Genomic DNA, 17,073 nt, shown 5'->3' on the forward strand with positions numbered 1-17,073 from the left:
TGACTCCTAATAATATGGAGTTCAGTTAGGGAGGAGAATGAGATTGCCCACAATAAGCGAGTCACAGTAAAACTGAACGAGATCACCATTAGACTCTGTAATGATGTAAATACAGGCTGGACTGGTACCTGGAGTATGAAATCAACTATGATTCTTGACTGGTTGTTTGAACTTTGTGTAACTTCAGCTGCAGGCATCCTTAGACACAACATTCTGACACCCTGACTGGGGAGGGGAAAGGACACGTCTCGGCAACCATGTTTGCAGGTCTTCTGGGGACTGTACATTAAATGCCAACAAGGGCAGCCTGGAAGAAAGGGAATAAGAGATTACATGGCGCTGGGTTGAAGTTCAGAACGATTCACTCAGTGCCGTCTTCATTTCTTATTAATGTTAACTGAAGAAGGGGTATGGAGAAACCAATTTCCTCAGATTAACTGTTGTAGATTTTGTAATATCCATTTGTCCAAGAACGTATCAAGGGAGTATTTCTCTCACAACTTCTTTCATTCCTAATAATAGAAAATGAAAGTCGACTTTTCTATGTGAGTAATAGTCACCTTCTTGAAAATTTTTGAAATGAAATAATTTATGACATTCAAGTGGTCTAATGGCACACTTGAAGTGAATTGCTCACCTTTTGGAAGATCACGAAAAATTACATAAAACAACTGGGAATTACTCCCACATAGACCAAGGCTCTGTGAAAGTCAATGGCACGTCCACGTTCCTGGTTCCGTTTGATAGCAAAGCTCCCATCGCCAGTGCTCTTAGTTGGTTTTCTGGCCTGATTTGCACCTTCTAATCAAGGTTCAATTTCAGCAACCAAGAATTATCATTTAAAGAAGTGACCAAAAATAAGAAAGGGGAGAAAAAACTATAACCCTGAATTAAAGACTAAATTAGATGGAAACACAGAAATCAAAATCATTTTTGATATTGTTCATTTCAGTGTTTTCCATTCATCGCATTTTGACTTGCCCTTTCTCTTGTCATTCTAGTAAACAATAGATCTTATCCTCCTACCTTACCTTTCTCCCATTAAAATGTCAGTAAAATTCACACACACACGCATGGGCGTGCACGCATGTGCACACGCAAGCACTTAGGGAATCAACACAGGTTTCCAAACGTGAAAAAATTTAAAAAAATATTTTTTCCCACTGGAAAATGATCCTACTCCTAAAGCAAGAGTATTAGGCTCCTGCTGTGAAATACGCTGATTTCCATACAGACCATAAAAGTCAATATTTCAATAGTTTGTAACTAACAGAAATAAACTCGTCAATTGTGATTTATAGTTAGAGGCTGCATTTCCAGAAAACAGCACTTCATAGCACGGGGGTATACTGTGTAATTCAATAGGACTAAGGTTCTCTATGGGAAGCATGGGTAAAACTGAAAAGATACAGAGTCGATTTTCTGAACGAGCCACTCTCTTTTTGGCTGCTGGATCTAAAGACCGAGCATTGTCCTTCAGACTTTGGCTGGAATAAGTTCCCTTCTTTATGGTAGGGTATAGGTTTAACAAAGGGACAGATAGAGTGATGGTAATTATTATTTTTTTTTTTTTTAATTTTTTTTTAACGTTTATTTATTTTTGAGACAGAGAGAGACAGAGCATGAGCGGGGGAGGGTCAGAGAGAGAGGGAGACACAGAATCAGAAGCAGGCTCCGGACTCAGCTGTCAGCACAGAGCCCGATGCGGGGCTCGAACTCACGGACTGTGAGATCATGACCTGAGCTGAAGTCGGACGCTCAACCGACTGAGCCACCCAGGCGCCCCGGTAATTATTTTTAATTGTTAGCTTCCAAACGGTTATCCACTTAGCCAGTACTATCACTCCCATATTTTACTACAGTGTGATTTTCAAGCCAGCTTCTAGGATTTTCCATCAGGCAGGGTAATCCTCCCGGCAACTAAGAACATTCTGTGTGTAGACAGACTACGGGTAGCCCAAGTTTGGTGGGAAACAACGCCTCAGCTGGCCCTGCTGCAGGAGAGGCCCCTTCCCGAGGCCGGCGAATGTCCTGGACACGCAGTCACCACCTACTACAGTAAGACAGATAGGAGTCTTACAAGCCGAATCCCTTAATTACTGAAATACTTTATTAGTTTTCCTCATCTGGCCTTCTTTTCCCCAGCTGAAGAAATGTAGACCTTCCATTTGGGCCTGGATTATTTGTAAGAACTGCATGCACGGGCAGCAGGTTCGAGAACACTGATCCGAGTATGTGCGAATGCAACCTGGGAACCAGCCAGGCTCCGTCTTTGTTCTTGACTGCCGCTGCTCTCTCTGGGCCTGACCCCAGCGGTCTGACCGGCTTTTGGAGAACTGGGTCTTTTCCTCGCCTGGTAGATCTAATTGACAGACAGCGCTTTTTATGGGATGTCCGTCCATGAGGTGATATCCTGCCCACTCTGGCTAGAACTCTCTCTGCCCATTGAGGCAAGAGCATTAGCCCTGAGTTTCCATCTCTGTTCATGGTAGTTAGAGTACTGGGGTGGGGGGAAGCACTGACCTAGGTATTCAGAGGATACGAGTGTAAATCATGGGGGTGCATGTATTTTTATTTCAAAATATACAGATAGAGTTCCTTAAGGGAAGTTAAGCAATGAGCAATGCATATACGTGTAAAGGTACGCACGCAAATATTTGGCAGAATTCAAATGTAAACAGCTATATTTTTTAAACAAGTTATACTCTTTAGTAACTAGATTTAACAACACAAAAATGACTTTACCTTTAACCCTTAATAATCTCTGGAGGTGGGGCGCCTGGGTGGCTCAGTCGGTTGAGTGTCCGACTTCTGCTCAGGTCATGATCTCACAGTTCGTGAGTTCAAGCCCCGTGTCAGGCTCTGTGCTGACAGCTTGGAGACTGGAGCCTGCTTCGGATTCTGTGTCTCCCTCTCTCTCTGCCCCTAACCTACTCGCATTCTATCTCCAGCTCTGTCAAAAATAAACAAACGTTAAAAACAAAAAAAAAATTAAAAAATAATCTCTGGAGGAAAGAAAAGCCAATTGTCTTTGTTTCCCTCCACATCTGTGAGTGTTGGAACAGGCCTCACCCAAGGCTTCTAAAAGATCTATCTCCCAAAAGAGGGTGGGACATGGGCGTATGAGGGTCAAGTTGTATTTCATGGGGCTCTAGAGTTGTATATTTGTACAGTGGTACCATATGTATTCTGCTTCTGAAAGATCCATTTATTTCAATTATGAGATTCAGGGATTGGATGTATACACTGGACAGTATGTTACTTTCTAGTTTCTTAATGAAGCCATTAAGGACTGATGGAGGAGAAAACTGAAAGCAAACCCAAAGAACTTGGGGTTTCTTTGTTGAGTTGGACTGCTTCTTCTAGTGTGTAACATCTTGTCAAGTCCTTGTCAGTACAGTGGCTTTACAAAGATACTTGACCTCGTTGATCTTTTATGAGCCATCCTACATGGGAGCGTGTAAGATGTGTTCGGTTGCCCTGAGAAGCATTTTCAGACAGCATCCGGGAACTCCAGGGTATCCATCTTGTCAGTCCTTGACGTCAGGTAATTTTGTGAATGTAGTGCCTTTGTTATAGTTGGTTGTTAGCATCTGGACTCTGTCCAGTTGGAAACCATCCAGCCCCCCTTTTAATCAAGCAGCTCCTGTGTTTTAAGCCATGCTGTCTTGAATGCCTGGAGAGTTTCCATAAAAGCCCAATATGAAGGCAGACGTAGCCAAAGTGCTTTTCTTTCCTTGCCATAAAACCGCCTCTTTCACTTGTGTTAGCTACAGGTTTGAAAACCTTCCAGCCCTGGACCCAGAGACCTGAGGAAAGGCATTGTGGACACAGGCTAGTTGTGGCCAGTCTCAGTTTACCTGTGGGCGATGGCCTTGTACGCCACATGAACAAATCCTTGAATGTAGCCCTAGTTGAGAGGAGGGGGAATTACACCGTCACAAGAATGGCAGAGGGTCTCGGGCAATAATCATTGTGCTGTTGAGTGTTCGCACAAGGCCAGGGCCCAGGGCCCACGCCCACTGTTCTTACACACATCACCTTACTGTGCTTGCCAGCCATCCTGGAGGGGCTCCGGATTCTTTCCGTTGTTTTGTTGAGAAAAGCAAAGCCAAAATACGGTCCCTCCTCGTGAAGTGTGCACAGTCCAGCGTGAAGACAAACTAACCGTGCACACTTACCTTGAACAGACATGTCGGCCGTGAGCGCACAGAGGGCCGAGTGAGTGACGCCGCTCCTTGGCAAGAGAGCCCGAACGCAGGCCTCTTCCTCCCACCACGCTGCCCTTCTTCGTGTACTCTCATGAGCTCAGGGATTTGGGACACCACACTGGGCATTTTGAAACTGGGAGACTTGTACGGCTGAAGTTAGTGGGAAGGAGTCCCACGATAAATTATAGCAAAACCTGGTCAAAATTGCTTGAACTAAAGCATTATTTCTTTTTTTAAATTTTTTTAACGTTTATTCATTTTTGAGAGACAGAGAGAGACCGACTGTGAGCAGGGGAGGGGCAGAGAAAGAGGGAGACACAGAATCCAAAGCAGGCTCCAGGCTCTGAGCTGTCAGCACAGAGGCGATGTGGGGCTCAAACTCACGGGCAGGAGATCATGGCCTGAGCTGAAGTTAGACGCTTTACCGACTGAGCCTCCCAGGCACCCCAATAAAACACTATTTCTAAACTCTTCTTTTTGTGGTAGGAAGAGTTCATTACCACAGAGAAAAGAAAGATTATTATTATTAGAATGTTTTCCAGTTCATTATAACCACTAACAAGCATTATATTATTTCTTAGGTGACTTAAAAGTTTTTTAACCAAAGAAAGAAAGAAAGACCCTCACATTCACCACCCTGCCCATCCTACCTAAATTTTTCTCGTTGAAAATGTTTGTTTTGGGGCACCTGGGTGGTTCAGTCAGTTAGGCGTCCGACTCTTAGTTTTGGGTCAGGTCATGATCTCACTGTTTGTGGGTTCGAGCCCCACATCAGGGTCCGTGCTGATGGTGCAGGGCCTGCTTGGGATTCTCTCTCTGTCTCCCTCTCTCTCTTCTTCTTCCTCTCTTTCTCTCTCAAAATAAATACATAAACTTAAAAGAAAATGTTCATTTTGAGAATGTGATTTGAGATTCGAGAATGGCCTGGGCTTACTGTGGAGCCTTAGTCCACATCGGTGGCAATTTCATATACTCTTTTATAAGTAGATGTTCGGTCTGCTTTCCGGATAAAGTTCTGGTAACAAAGTGCCTGTGTAATGAGACAGGGGGAAAAAAGGGCTGTGATTTTCTTAATCAGATGAATTCTTACTCAGAGTATGTGATTGGGTACTTGGAATTGGGGGATGTTGATGATCAGTTTGTGGCTTACAGGAGCCCAACTGAACTCTCCTGATAAACAGGTAAACTCGATGAGCTCCACCGCTTCCTGCCATTCTGGGTTTCACATCGAGACGTATGCCAACTCTTGCTTTGAACCTGTCTTGTGTGCCCTGCATCTCGGGGCTTTTGCCAACTTTTCCTAAGGACTTAATATTTTTTTGGACGTCCTCCACCACATCAGGGACAGCCACCTGGGAGCAGAGAAAACCAAATTTGGCAGCCTGTTCAAGCTGTGAATTAAAGGTAATTCACAGTTTGAAATGAATCAGCATGAGGTCCTTAAGAAGAGTAATCAGACATCAAGAGGATTTTATTTTGAGGATCGTATATTGGCTAATGTGACAACAAGCAATATTGGCGTTTGGAGTGTTCGCGTGGAGAAGGACCGAAGCTGCTGGTGCTTGACAGGCCCCAAGACTGCGAGGCAGGGCTCCTTCAGCGGGAGCTGTGGGTTTCTACTTGCCTGACAAAAGCTCAAAACACAGATTTTTTTTTTTCCTCAGGTGGCATAAATCTCGAAAGATCAGAGTTGATTTGTGTGTTGTACGTGTGCCCAAGATTCATCTGCTTCTGGTGGATTGTGAGAATCTGTCATTAGAGGCAAACCTCTCTCTCTCTTTCTCTCAGACAAAAGTCAAGTATCTCTTTTTTTCTACCTGGTTTGTAGCAATATTTATTCACTCATTGAAACTTTGGTTCCCTTTCAGCAAAAACGCATTAAGCCCCTAGTCCGTAAAGCTCCGGGCGGAGCTCTGTGGTACATTGAGGATGAATCACCACACACCCCTCCCTGAAGGAGCTCCCAGGTTAGCAAAGGTTAGAGTTACACTGATAACACCAGTTCCTCAGCCAACCCGTATCTACTCAGTGCCCACTATGTGCCGGGCGCTTGGTCCCTTTATAACGAGCCTGTGGCAGTCACCTCGTTATATTCCACAGAGGCAGAAACCAAAACTCAGAGGCATCGAGTGAGTTGCCCATGGAGCCAAAATAACAAAGCCAGAACCAGACAGACTTCAGAGCATGTGCACTTAACCTCCACTAAAGCCATCTCATAGACACTTGGGAGATGGCCCTACTGATTTCCAGTCAGTTGTGATCTTGCCCAGGCATTAGGCCAACTGGACCGACCGCAGGTGCGTGCCACAATGGTCGCCGTCAGTTTGGTTTAGATCAGGGAGAGCATTCGATCTTAATACCGTCACTGAGTCGGGTCTCGCATGCACTGCCCATGTGGACGTGGGCATTGCGTAGGCAAGTACAGGTCTGTCCTCAGCTCGGGTCCTGCAGCTCAATTGTGTCATCATGCCTGGAAGATGCTCCCTTCAGAGAGACAGACGGATCCGTGCCTCTGGGGGACTTACTAAGGTTGATTTCTGTGACCCGTGGTGGGAACAGCGTCTCTGTCCAGAAATCTCCATTTTCCCCTATTAAAGCAAAAAGAAGACAACTGATGTTTAGGTCCGTTTTCATGAGAGGTTCAGCCATCACCCTTCCTGCTCGCCAACGTGGTTGACAATTGAAACGTTGCTTTTATGTCCTTCATAGTGGAATAATTAAAAAAATATGTCTTCCCAGTGTGATCAACCAGTGGCTTATTTCCAAACTCCCTTTGATGTTTTCAACAGTAACCGGGAAGGAAGGAAGTAATGCTGAAAATAATCCCACCGTGATTGATTACCGTAAAGACTTTCGCACGATGCATTAGCCTCACGGGAGTTTCACGTCAGTCCTGTTAGATAGCCACAGGTGAAAAGAAACCAGGCTGAGCTTGGGGAACACACTTGCCCGAAGTCTTTCAGCTAGAGATGGGGGAGCTGGGACTGGAAGCCAGAGTTCCCCATGCCCGTTAGAGCACGCTGCCTTGGGGGCACCTGGGTGGCTCAGTCGGTTAAGCATCCGGCTTCGGCTCAGGTCACGATCTCGCAGTTTGTGGGTTCGAGCCCCACGTCGGGCTCTGTGCTGACAGCTCGGAGCCTGGAGCCTGCTTTGGATTCTGTGTCTCCTCCTCTCTCTGCTCATGCTCTGTCTCTCTCTGTCTCTCAGTAATAAATAAACGTTAAAAAATAAAGAAAGAAAGGGAAAAAAAAGAACATGCTGCCTTGTCCCCAGACAGCTGCAGGGCTGGAGCGCATCACAAATCTTCCAGGCCCAGAAGGCAGAGCAGCACAGTACGTGAGCCCCTCGACCATTCCTAGAAATGGAAAAGAAACCCAACCAACCAGCACAGCTGAGACTGGAGTAGCTGAGAAGGAATGTCCACCCCGCTCGTAAACTATTTTCATTCTTCTCTCCCATCCTGTCAGGCGTCTCACAAACAGCCCTTCTGCTTTCCTGACACAGAATTGGTAGAATTGGTGGAATACTATAGACGCGTGCCCAATTACAGCTGTAAAATCAGTTGAAAAATCTGACACATGCCTTTCTTGGTGGGTCATCCATCCACTTCAATAATGAGGACCCAAACAGGACAAGTTCTCCAAGCTCTTTGATTGACATCTCCAAATATGCTGCCAAGATGGGCACAGAGGGACAGAAGGACGTTATGCCTTGTAAACCCAAGTGAACACAGTGTCTTTTCTTGGCTACCCCCTGGGATCTTGGCACCCAGGACCCACCAGTGCAACCTTAATACACTGCCTTCGTTCAGGTTCCACGGTGCCTGAGAGAGCAGTGTGGGAGACAGGGAACCGGGGTGGGGGGTGGAAGGTAATGATTTGCCACCTGAAGTATTTCTAGACCTTCAAGAGGAAATCCACCCCCCCCAAAAGGCCCTAGTACTCATAATATCTAGAAGTTGTCTAGGATCTCTGGAAACTGAGAGAGTTTTTCTAGGTGTCTCCGAAATCAGTTTCATACATCATGTGGTACAGCGAGAAGGGAAGCATAGAACCCACACAGGAACACTGCGCTTGGGTAACTCTAGCCCCCACTTCTAGGCACTTTACGTACACATGTCATCACTGATGCCGCCACTGCCGTCATTGCCACTGCTCCCAGGCATGTCCTCTGAAGGTTCTCACCCCAAACAGCCACGGCCACCCAGCCGCTGCTAGAGCTAATGCCGGGCACCGGGCCTTCCTGGTGTCCCAAGGGACCCTGTGCCCTTTGTCTGCTCCCACCATGCACCACCTTTCATCTTCCAGCCCCTGTGTAAGAGTAAACCGACCTTACGGAGAAGGAGATTTCCTCTTAGCAGGTGAATGGCTTGCGCAGGATCGTGGACCTAGTTAGTGAAAGAGCTAGAATTTCACTCTAGGATTCTTGGATTATGAGACTCAAACTTTCATTTCTTATAGTGTGCCTGCCATACCTGTATCACATTTCAGTTGAACAGTCATTAATGGCTTTGTTTCCATTTTTTTCAAGTTTATTTATATATTTTGGGAGAGAGAGAGAGAGAGAGAGCAAGTGAGCATGAGCAGGGGAAGGTCAGAGAGAGAGAGAGAGTGAGAGAGAGAGAATGCCAAGCAGGCTCTGTGCCGTTGGCACAGAACCCCAGGTGAGGCTTGAACTCGTGAACTGTGAGATCCTGACCTGAGTTAAAACCAAGAGTTGGATGTGTAATCAACTGAGCCACCCAGGCGCCCCTGCAATCATGTGTTACATTTGTTACATGTGGTCTCTTACTCAATCCTGGGAGCCGGGAGATGGGACGTTCAAATCCCGGTTGTCGCAATCGTTGCCACGTGACTTCATGACATCACTCGGTGCTTCCCTGAGCCTTTGCTTCATCAGATAGAAAACGAAGAGTCGCTATTCTTCAGATTCTGCAGTGAATTGTGCTGCTGTCAGATGAGCTCACGGAGCCGATTGTAGGCACTTATTTGCATGACTTCTGTCCCCACGTTAGGAGTCAGGCAAGTCGGGCTCGGGTGGCTTGAGCGAGGTGCCCAGGCTTCTACAACTCGTAGTGTTGCAAGGCTTAGTCCTAAGCTTCTCGAGTCCTAGTCGAGTGCTCTTTTTGCTAATATCCACCATTACTTCTCAGAACTGTGGTATCGATGTGGTTTGAATCAAAGGATCGATTCCCAATGCTGGCAGAGAGCAGTTGACCTAAAATCAATCCCCATGTATACCACTCTTCCCCTGGTTAGATTAGCTATGCCCAGCACATTCCTGAATGTTTTACCACGTTGACAAGACTCGGTGCATTTTCCCACCCACCTACTCGCACCCAAGGTATCATTTATTCAATTTAGTGATAGTTTGAGCGTTTGTAGAAAAATTTGCAAACTTTCCCCTCAAATCGCATACTCTTTATAACCTCACTGTCTTAGTGCATGCGATTTGGGGTTAGGTCGGCCCTTTATCTTCATGGTTTTTGGGGGGTGCTCTCTTCGGAGATTCGAGTGGACCTGAAAACTGTGATCTGCCTTGACCTTTACTCCTGGATTAAAATTTGGGGATGCTATCATGGTCACCATGCCTTGAAGATTAGATCCTGCCAGTCACTAAGAAATCGTAAAAGTGCACCATTGCTATGAACTTTGAGAAAACATTGCTTGCAATTGTCAGCGACAGCCTCTTCATTGAAATAATCTGCCTTTCCATCTGCTAGAAAGAGTTTGGGGGGGGGCACCAAAAGATTCTGTCTTGGTGGATTCTTTTAACATAAAAGGTGGCCGTGGTTTGAAGCAAAGCTGTTTTTTGCATGAAATTGAAATGCACTTCAGGGTGGCGGGAAGCCAAGATGCACAAGAACAGCGTAGAGACACTTAGGAAAGATACTTCTGGGGGGGGGGCGTCCTTCCCGGACAAACCTCAGGGGTCCTGGGGTCCAAGTGGCAGCCACTCCCAAACCACCGATGGCTGTGCCCAGGGCTCGGCGCAGTAGGGAAATGCAGGACAGCCACACGACAGACTTTCGGATCAAGAGGGCGAGTAGTCAGTGATTTGCCCTGTGGCATAAAGGGCATGAAATCATATTGATGCTCCCAAGCCAGGGAAATGAAACGAGCAATAGCGAGTGTCTCACTTCTGAAGAAAATGAGGGGCTGAGGCGTTTGAAATTTCAGGGATGTTCCATCCCTACGTGGTGAGCCTGGCTTTATAATCAGTTGCGGGCTATGTCTGTGGTTCTGTAACAGGAATTTTTTGGTTGTTTGACCAGGCTTTTAGAATTTCTTTGTTGACACGCTCGTAACAGGGTTTCGATGTGTGTTTCCTACACGATGCGTAGAAAACATCTCTTGCACTCTCTGGAAGGAGCAGTTTCAGACAGAAGCGACGCTCTCATTCCAGGCAAGTCGGCAGACTCTTTCCCACACGACAGATATCCAACACGAAACCTGTCGTGTGGGAAAGAGTCTGTCAGACAGTGTCAGGTAGCTGGGAGTGAGAGATGTGGAGGAACAGAAGACACATTCGATCATGATCCCTCCTCCAAACCCCAGGAATGTCCAGGAAAGCCCGACCAGCAGACTTTCCACTCGTGAGGACTGTCGAACCCCAGGTAGCACCTTTAACATAATAGATTCGAGCTGCTTGAGGAGAGGGGTGGTGTGGATTCGCCTGCCTTTCCTCGGCAGCTGGTTCCAAGGCCTGCTCCACAGTGGGTAGCCAGCCCACGTCATCGGGTGAATGGTAGATAAAAAGACCCAGAAAGCAGGAAGGATCCAGAAGGTGTCAATTACTACAAACATCTTGATATATTTTATTCTTCCGTTCCTCAATCCACGCATGGAAAGCAGTATAGTGCTGAGCTGGAAATGGACAGGCTCTGGAGCCAGGTCGCCTGGGTTCGAATCCCACCTCCACCATTGTTTACTCATGTGATCTGGGGCAAGTTGCTCAACCTCTCTGTGACTCAGTTTTCCCCATCTGTAAAATGGGGATAGTAATAGCAGCTACGTCGCAGGACTAAGCGGCTGAAGTGCTGATCGCAGCGTTTGGTACATCGGAAGTTCTCGGTACACGTTAATGGTTGTGATTCATTATGCTCACGCTTAGTACCGTCATCACTACCGAGTGCTCTGAGCTTTGCACTCGATTCTCTGAATTGTACCAGAGGTTCCCAGTTGGGGCACCACCTCTCCAGAACTAGCAAACCTGGACAACGTCGAACCTTTCCTCTGTTGACCCACATACCCCAGCCCCTGGGGATAAAAATGGCAAATGGCTGAAGTGTCTTGTGTGCACACACTTTCGGTGCTAGGCACATTCTTCCCCTCCTCAGAGCTCATCACAGCATCTTATCACAGCCACAGCTGTACTTTGAATTCTGTGGTTATTTTTAAAAATAAAAGCTTCACTTATTAAGTGCCGGGCACTGTGCCGAGTGTTGATATCCACTAGCTAATTGAATCGTCACACTGCAGTGGTTCGTGTCTTGGAACCCAGGTCCGGCCGGCTCCGATAAGAGATCCCTGAACCCTGGCCTTCCTACCTACCCATGGAATTACTCATCCCAGAATCCACCTGAACTCGATTGTTTGGGGAAATGACAGTACCTCCTCAGACATAGCAGAGAGGACAACAGAGGACCAGAGCCTGATTGAAGATGTGCTCCGCCCTGCCCCCATTCCCAGGACAGCCTCTCACCTTTTGTAAAATCGCCACTGGGCTTATTTCCTGAGTCTTAGTCGTGGACCACTTGGTTCACATGTACATGAATAACTACTCCTGAAATATCATAACAAGCATGTTGGCAGTGTTCTAATCAGATAGAACAGAATCCTTTTCTGAGTTCCTTTTTTTTTTTTTCCTGTATGCGTGCATAAGGGGATTCGTCTGAATAAGAAAACATATGAATAAAATTTCATGGGCTAGCCCCCGCCATTCTGTGAAATAAACACTCTATTCCCTTGCCTGGGCAAATCATTCCTGATGCTTCTGTTTCCTTGGTCTAAAAAGACATTTCAGATTCTGCCTTTAATTATGATCAGGCTTGACTATGAATCTCTTGAGAAATAAGCTTGTTTTTGCTGGGAGGGAAGGTAAAATAACATTTAAATAGGTTTTAAAAATAAGAAAGAAATCTCAGAAGACACACTATTGTGGAACATACTGTATATCAAAATATATAAGCGCGTAGTTGTAACAGTGACTTAGTAAACACATTGCTGAGTGAACTATGAAAAATAATCCACTGCGGTGCTATTTCCTTTACTCCTAAGCACTGAGTTAAGAGAACATTGCCATAAAGTAGATATGCACTGTTTAAAAATATTTGTCTGTGGTTTTTTTTTGAGTATCTCTTTCGGACCCAGTAGACTAATCTTTTTTCTTCCCTTGCTAGGAAAAGCACACTGTAAGGAATTTAGTTAAGTGGTATATTAAGTGGCAGTCTAAAACAGTCTTGGAAGATAGTATTTCTGAGCAAAGAAACGTCTTAGCACTTTGATTCCATATGTGACGTAAATCAACTCTTAAACAGAATCAAAAGTGGTCCGGTAATTTATGTAATTTAGAAGTTGCCACCCATTGTATTTGCTACTGGCACCTTTATTATTATTATGAGAGCTTGAATCTGTGAGTAAAATAAATGTATCGGTGCAAGTAAATGAATTTCTATGTTCTGGAAAGTGATCTTTCCCTGGACAGCACGAACCATCCTGGTTAAGCGACCGACCACCTCTGTGGAAGAACAACCCTCCCAAAGACCATTCTTGGCATAACGTTTTATGTTAAACTCACAGAAGCCCTGTTCCAAGATTCCAGAATAATACGAGGCATTCCCAAGTGCATGTCCTGCCATTGCTCTTGCTAAAACTTTTACCTCTAAACTGTAAATAACTTGACTTTTAAAATCATGCCACAATTCAGGCCTGTTGTCTTTTAGTTCCGTGTAGAAAAAAAAAAAAGTTTGATTAGATATGATGAGACAGTTAATGATGCACATCAGAGCACATCAAGCCATTTCTGGTTTAAAGCCATTACATAATTTCCCACGTTTGAAGCTATGGCACAAAACTCTTTTCTTTTTTTCTTTAGGTTTATTTATTTTGAGAGAGAGAAAAAAGAGACAGCATGAGTCGGGGAGGGGCACAGAGAGAGAGGCGAGGGAAGAGAGAAAGAGAATCCCAAGCGGGCTCTGGGCTGTCAGCGCAGAGCCCATGAGGGGCTCGAACTCACGAACTGTGAGATCACGACTGGAGCCAAGATCAAGAGTCCCACGCTTAAGTGACTGAGCCCCCCCGGGCACCCCAAAACTCTTTTCTTAGTTGAATTCGAATAAGGGTTCCAAAGAACTGTTTCTCGTAAATGGCAATTCAACAGTTCCTTCCTTTCAAACGAAGGCAAAGGACAAGGCAGGCAAGTCGCGACAGTGTGTGCAATGAAACCAAGAGGCTGCACGCCCACACACCCGCTCCACTGTGGTGTCGTTTGGCTGCCTGACGCTTATCACTGAATGGTTATAACTCACCATTTTACGTGGGAGAGGGAAAAAAAAAGACATATAGAGATGTTTTCCCACTCGAAGCGAACCTGTCACAAAAATCCTAGCATATATTTCCAAACAGATAAAAAGGTAATTTTTCACCCTTAAAAAGAAGCCTTCACTTTGAAAATGATTCACTGCAGGTTTCCTCTAAATAGGAAGCTCATCTCATGCATTTACAATATGGTTTGATTTTCAAAACATCAATTTACAGGCACTTTCCAGACACAAATCTATTGTGCAAAATGAGGCTTGTGTGGCATCCAACAGTAAAACTATTTCTTAAAAAATCGGGGTCCGTGGTTTATAGAGTTTGCTCATCATTAATATTAATTATTTCTAGTCCAGCAGCTTTCGCTAACCCAAGTAGAGACGGAGATGCCACAGGCTGCCTCAGAGGTAGTTCCATAATGCTCATTCATAATTAGCGAAATGCCGTATTTCAGCAGCAGTCAATCAAACATGGCCTTGTTCTTGTTCTCACGGGAACCTAATCCTCGAGTCCCTTCTTTCCCCTTCAGTTTGCCTGGTTCACGGGCACATTCCATGAGCCGAACATCTAACGGGAAATGGGTGAGAAAATTAGGGCCGTTTTCCCGACGAACGTTTGAGACGGAATGTGACCCTCGGCGTGTGCAGAATACTCACAGCCACCGGGAAGTGGGCACATCAGTCACTGGAGATGTGGCCGAGCGTCTCTCGGGACACGAAATCTCTACAGGACCTCGGCAGCCCACGTGAAAGGCTCACCTGGCGTCATCGTTTGGAACAGAGTCAGATGCCACTGAAAAGGGAGGCAGGGCTGAGCTTTGCAGCATCGTAGGAGGTCTGTGCACCCGGAGCTGTAAGCATGTCTCTGATACAGAAGACACGCCTCCCCACGTTCCCGGGATTTTTTTTTCTTCTTTTATCAATAAGGTGCTGGATGGGGCGGCTTTTTAAAATGTGTTCTGTCTTTGTTGGAGGGAGGGTCAGACCACGCAGGAGCATTTACAGCAATATAGAGATAGGCATTAGATGGCTTCTCTATTCTCCTAAGATGCTACCTTTGGGAAACTCCCCTCACTCTGCATGAAGATAAACAGCCCCGGGGGCGCCTGCGTGGCTCAGTCGGTTAAGCAGCCTGCTTGGGCTCAGGTTAGAATCTCACGGTTCGTGAGTTCGAGCCCCGCGTCAGGCTCTGTGCTGACAGCTCAGAGCCCGGAGCCTGCATCAGATTCTGTGTCTCCCCCTCTCTCTCTGTCCCTCCCCTACTTGGGCTCTGTCTCTCTCTCAAAAATAAATAAACATTAAAAAATATTAAAGAAAAAGAAAAGAAACAGCCCCTGGAATAATTGCAAGCATTTAAAACCCTCATCCAATAAATAACTTGGCCAAACACAGTTTTGAACTTCCATATGGAATTGAGCTTGAACAGCTTTGCCAAAGGTTTTTCAGAACCGACTCTACAGGGTTAATCCCAGGTCTTTTATTTGTAGAGCACTGGTTTCAGGCTTTTTTTTTTTCAAATGTAATTGTCTCAGATAATTTACAAGAATACATTGAGCTTCTCAACTGTAAAACAAAACGGTCCATTACCGCACTCGGGGTGAGCACCAGGCAGGTTGGCCAGAACGTCATGAATGTGGCACTGGGTGGTTATTTCAAGGATTTTAGTATATTGAGCCTCATCTTCTAATTGAAAATCAGGCTTTTACTGGGCTGTTTACAATAATTCCTTATTAGTGTCAAACAACTTTCTTTGAGAGTTCTGGCTGTATGGCCTTAAACTTATGCCCATGCAAATGGTGTGGATATTTAAGGCAAATCAATTCAGAGGGAAAGAAAGTAACCTCACTTTTCTGTCAATTATGTGGATGTGCAGGGCAAAATTATTTTACATAGATAAAATATCTAGCTTCACCTTCACTCAGTTCTTTACCATAAAATATCACTGTGGAATGGTAATTGCTACTCAGGAAAAAAAAAAAGTCTTTTATGATCAGATATATTTGGGCACCAGTGGGTTAAAAAAAAAAAAAAACTAACAAGTCTTTTCATTGTAGAAATCCTTTGAGCCTTTAATATGCTAATGTTCACTGTGTTTCTACAGGAGGGGTATAGAATATGAAGTGTTTCCCAAACTGACTTGGCCATAGAATTTTTTTTCCCCAGGATACCTACCAGCGTTGTGTGGACCAACTTGGGCCATGCACATGTAGATAACTTAGTCATGACAGAGCCGTCCCCCAAGAGGGAGACTCTTCTTCATTAGCCACCTGGAGTGGAGATGCTCCGTATTTGTTTATCTTGCCATTCTCTCTTCACCTTTCCTCTGGTGGCCCCGCCAGATCAGAAAGTATGTTCCCCGTGTAATGTCCCTTTTAGGCAGCTTAGTGAAATTACAATTTGCATTCAAAAATCACGGAGGCTTGATTTTTGCATCGGTAACATAGAAGGTGTTCTGAAACCTCACCAACTCTCACTAGGAAGATTTCCTCTGGAGGAGCCTTTTGTCTGTTTTTATTTCTTATTTTTTTTCCCCGGACCACCTGCAATTTTAAGTTTGTCTCCTGAGTGGTTGACTCCAATCCCCCGATCATCTTCCCTCACTGTGGGGAGAAAAGCTGGCTGAATAGAGAAAGAATCACCGAACATTCTTGGCAGATAATTTGCTGCCATGTTTTATAAAACCAGGGACTGGATGTGCTTAAGAGCTTTTTATTAGATATTGCCGAGAGAGATAATAGTCCTATTATCCTGGTGACTTTTGAGACCATTCTGAATGCTGGCATTATTGAAAATGCGGTAATGAAGTCAACTCTCAAATCTAAGCATGTGGATTGTCCCCTTCAAACTATGTGCGGGAATGTGTTTTTGGAATGCGAACTTGCGTAACGTTAGATTGGGGGGGAAAAGAACACAATTAAGAAGATAGTTTTTCTCCTTCATTTTGGGAGGGAAGTTCCATCACACACCATCCAGAGACTAAAGGGAAGAATTTCCCATTTTGCACTGGTTTTCTGTGTATTACTTGGCTCTATCAGTACCAGTAATCCAGAGCTGATGTAATCCCTCCTAAACAGCCAAATCATAGTTTCAAAGAAGCCAAGAACGTGTCTTTTATTTCAGCACTTTCTTGATTACGTATCTCCTATTACGAGGAGCATTCACTCTGCAGTTCAGCTGTTATAAACTCATACACTGGAATTTTTGGTCTTCTGATCTACACGCTTAAAACAAAGAGGTTTCCGGGCACACAGTACGCCATTTAATTATCATTTGAATGACTTCACTGACTGAAACGTTAGTTTTGAACATGTTTTACAACAATGGCTA

The 17,073-nt window shown here is 45.1% G+C and overlaps 1 protein-coding gene across 10 annotated transcripts in view; it reads left to right on the forward strand.

Annotated features, from left to right (window-relative positions):
• Positions 1 to 17,073, forward strand: part of AFF2 (ALF transcription elongation factor 2) — a 455,915-nt gene that overhangs the window by 316,541 nt on the left and 122,301 nt on the right. The window lies entirely within an intron of this gene.

This window comes from Neofelis nebulosa, chromosome X (assembly GCF_028018385.1).
Source record: "Neofelis nebulosa isolate mNeoNeb1 chromosome X, mNeoNeb1.pri, whole genome shotgun sequence".
Taxonomy (NCBI): domain Eukaryota; kingdom Metazoa; phylum Chordata; class Mammalia; order Carnivora; family Felidae; genus Neofelis; species Neofelis nebulosa.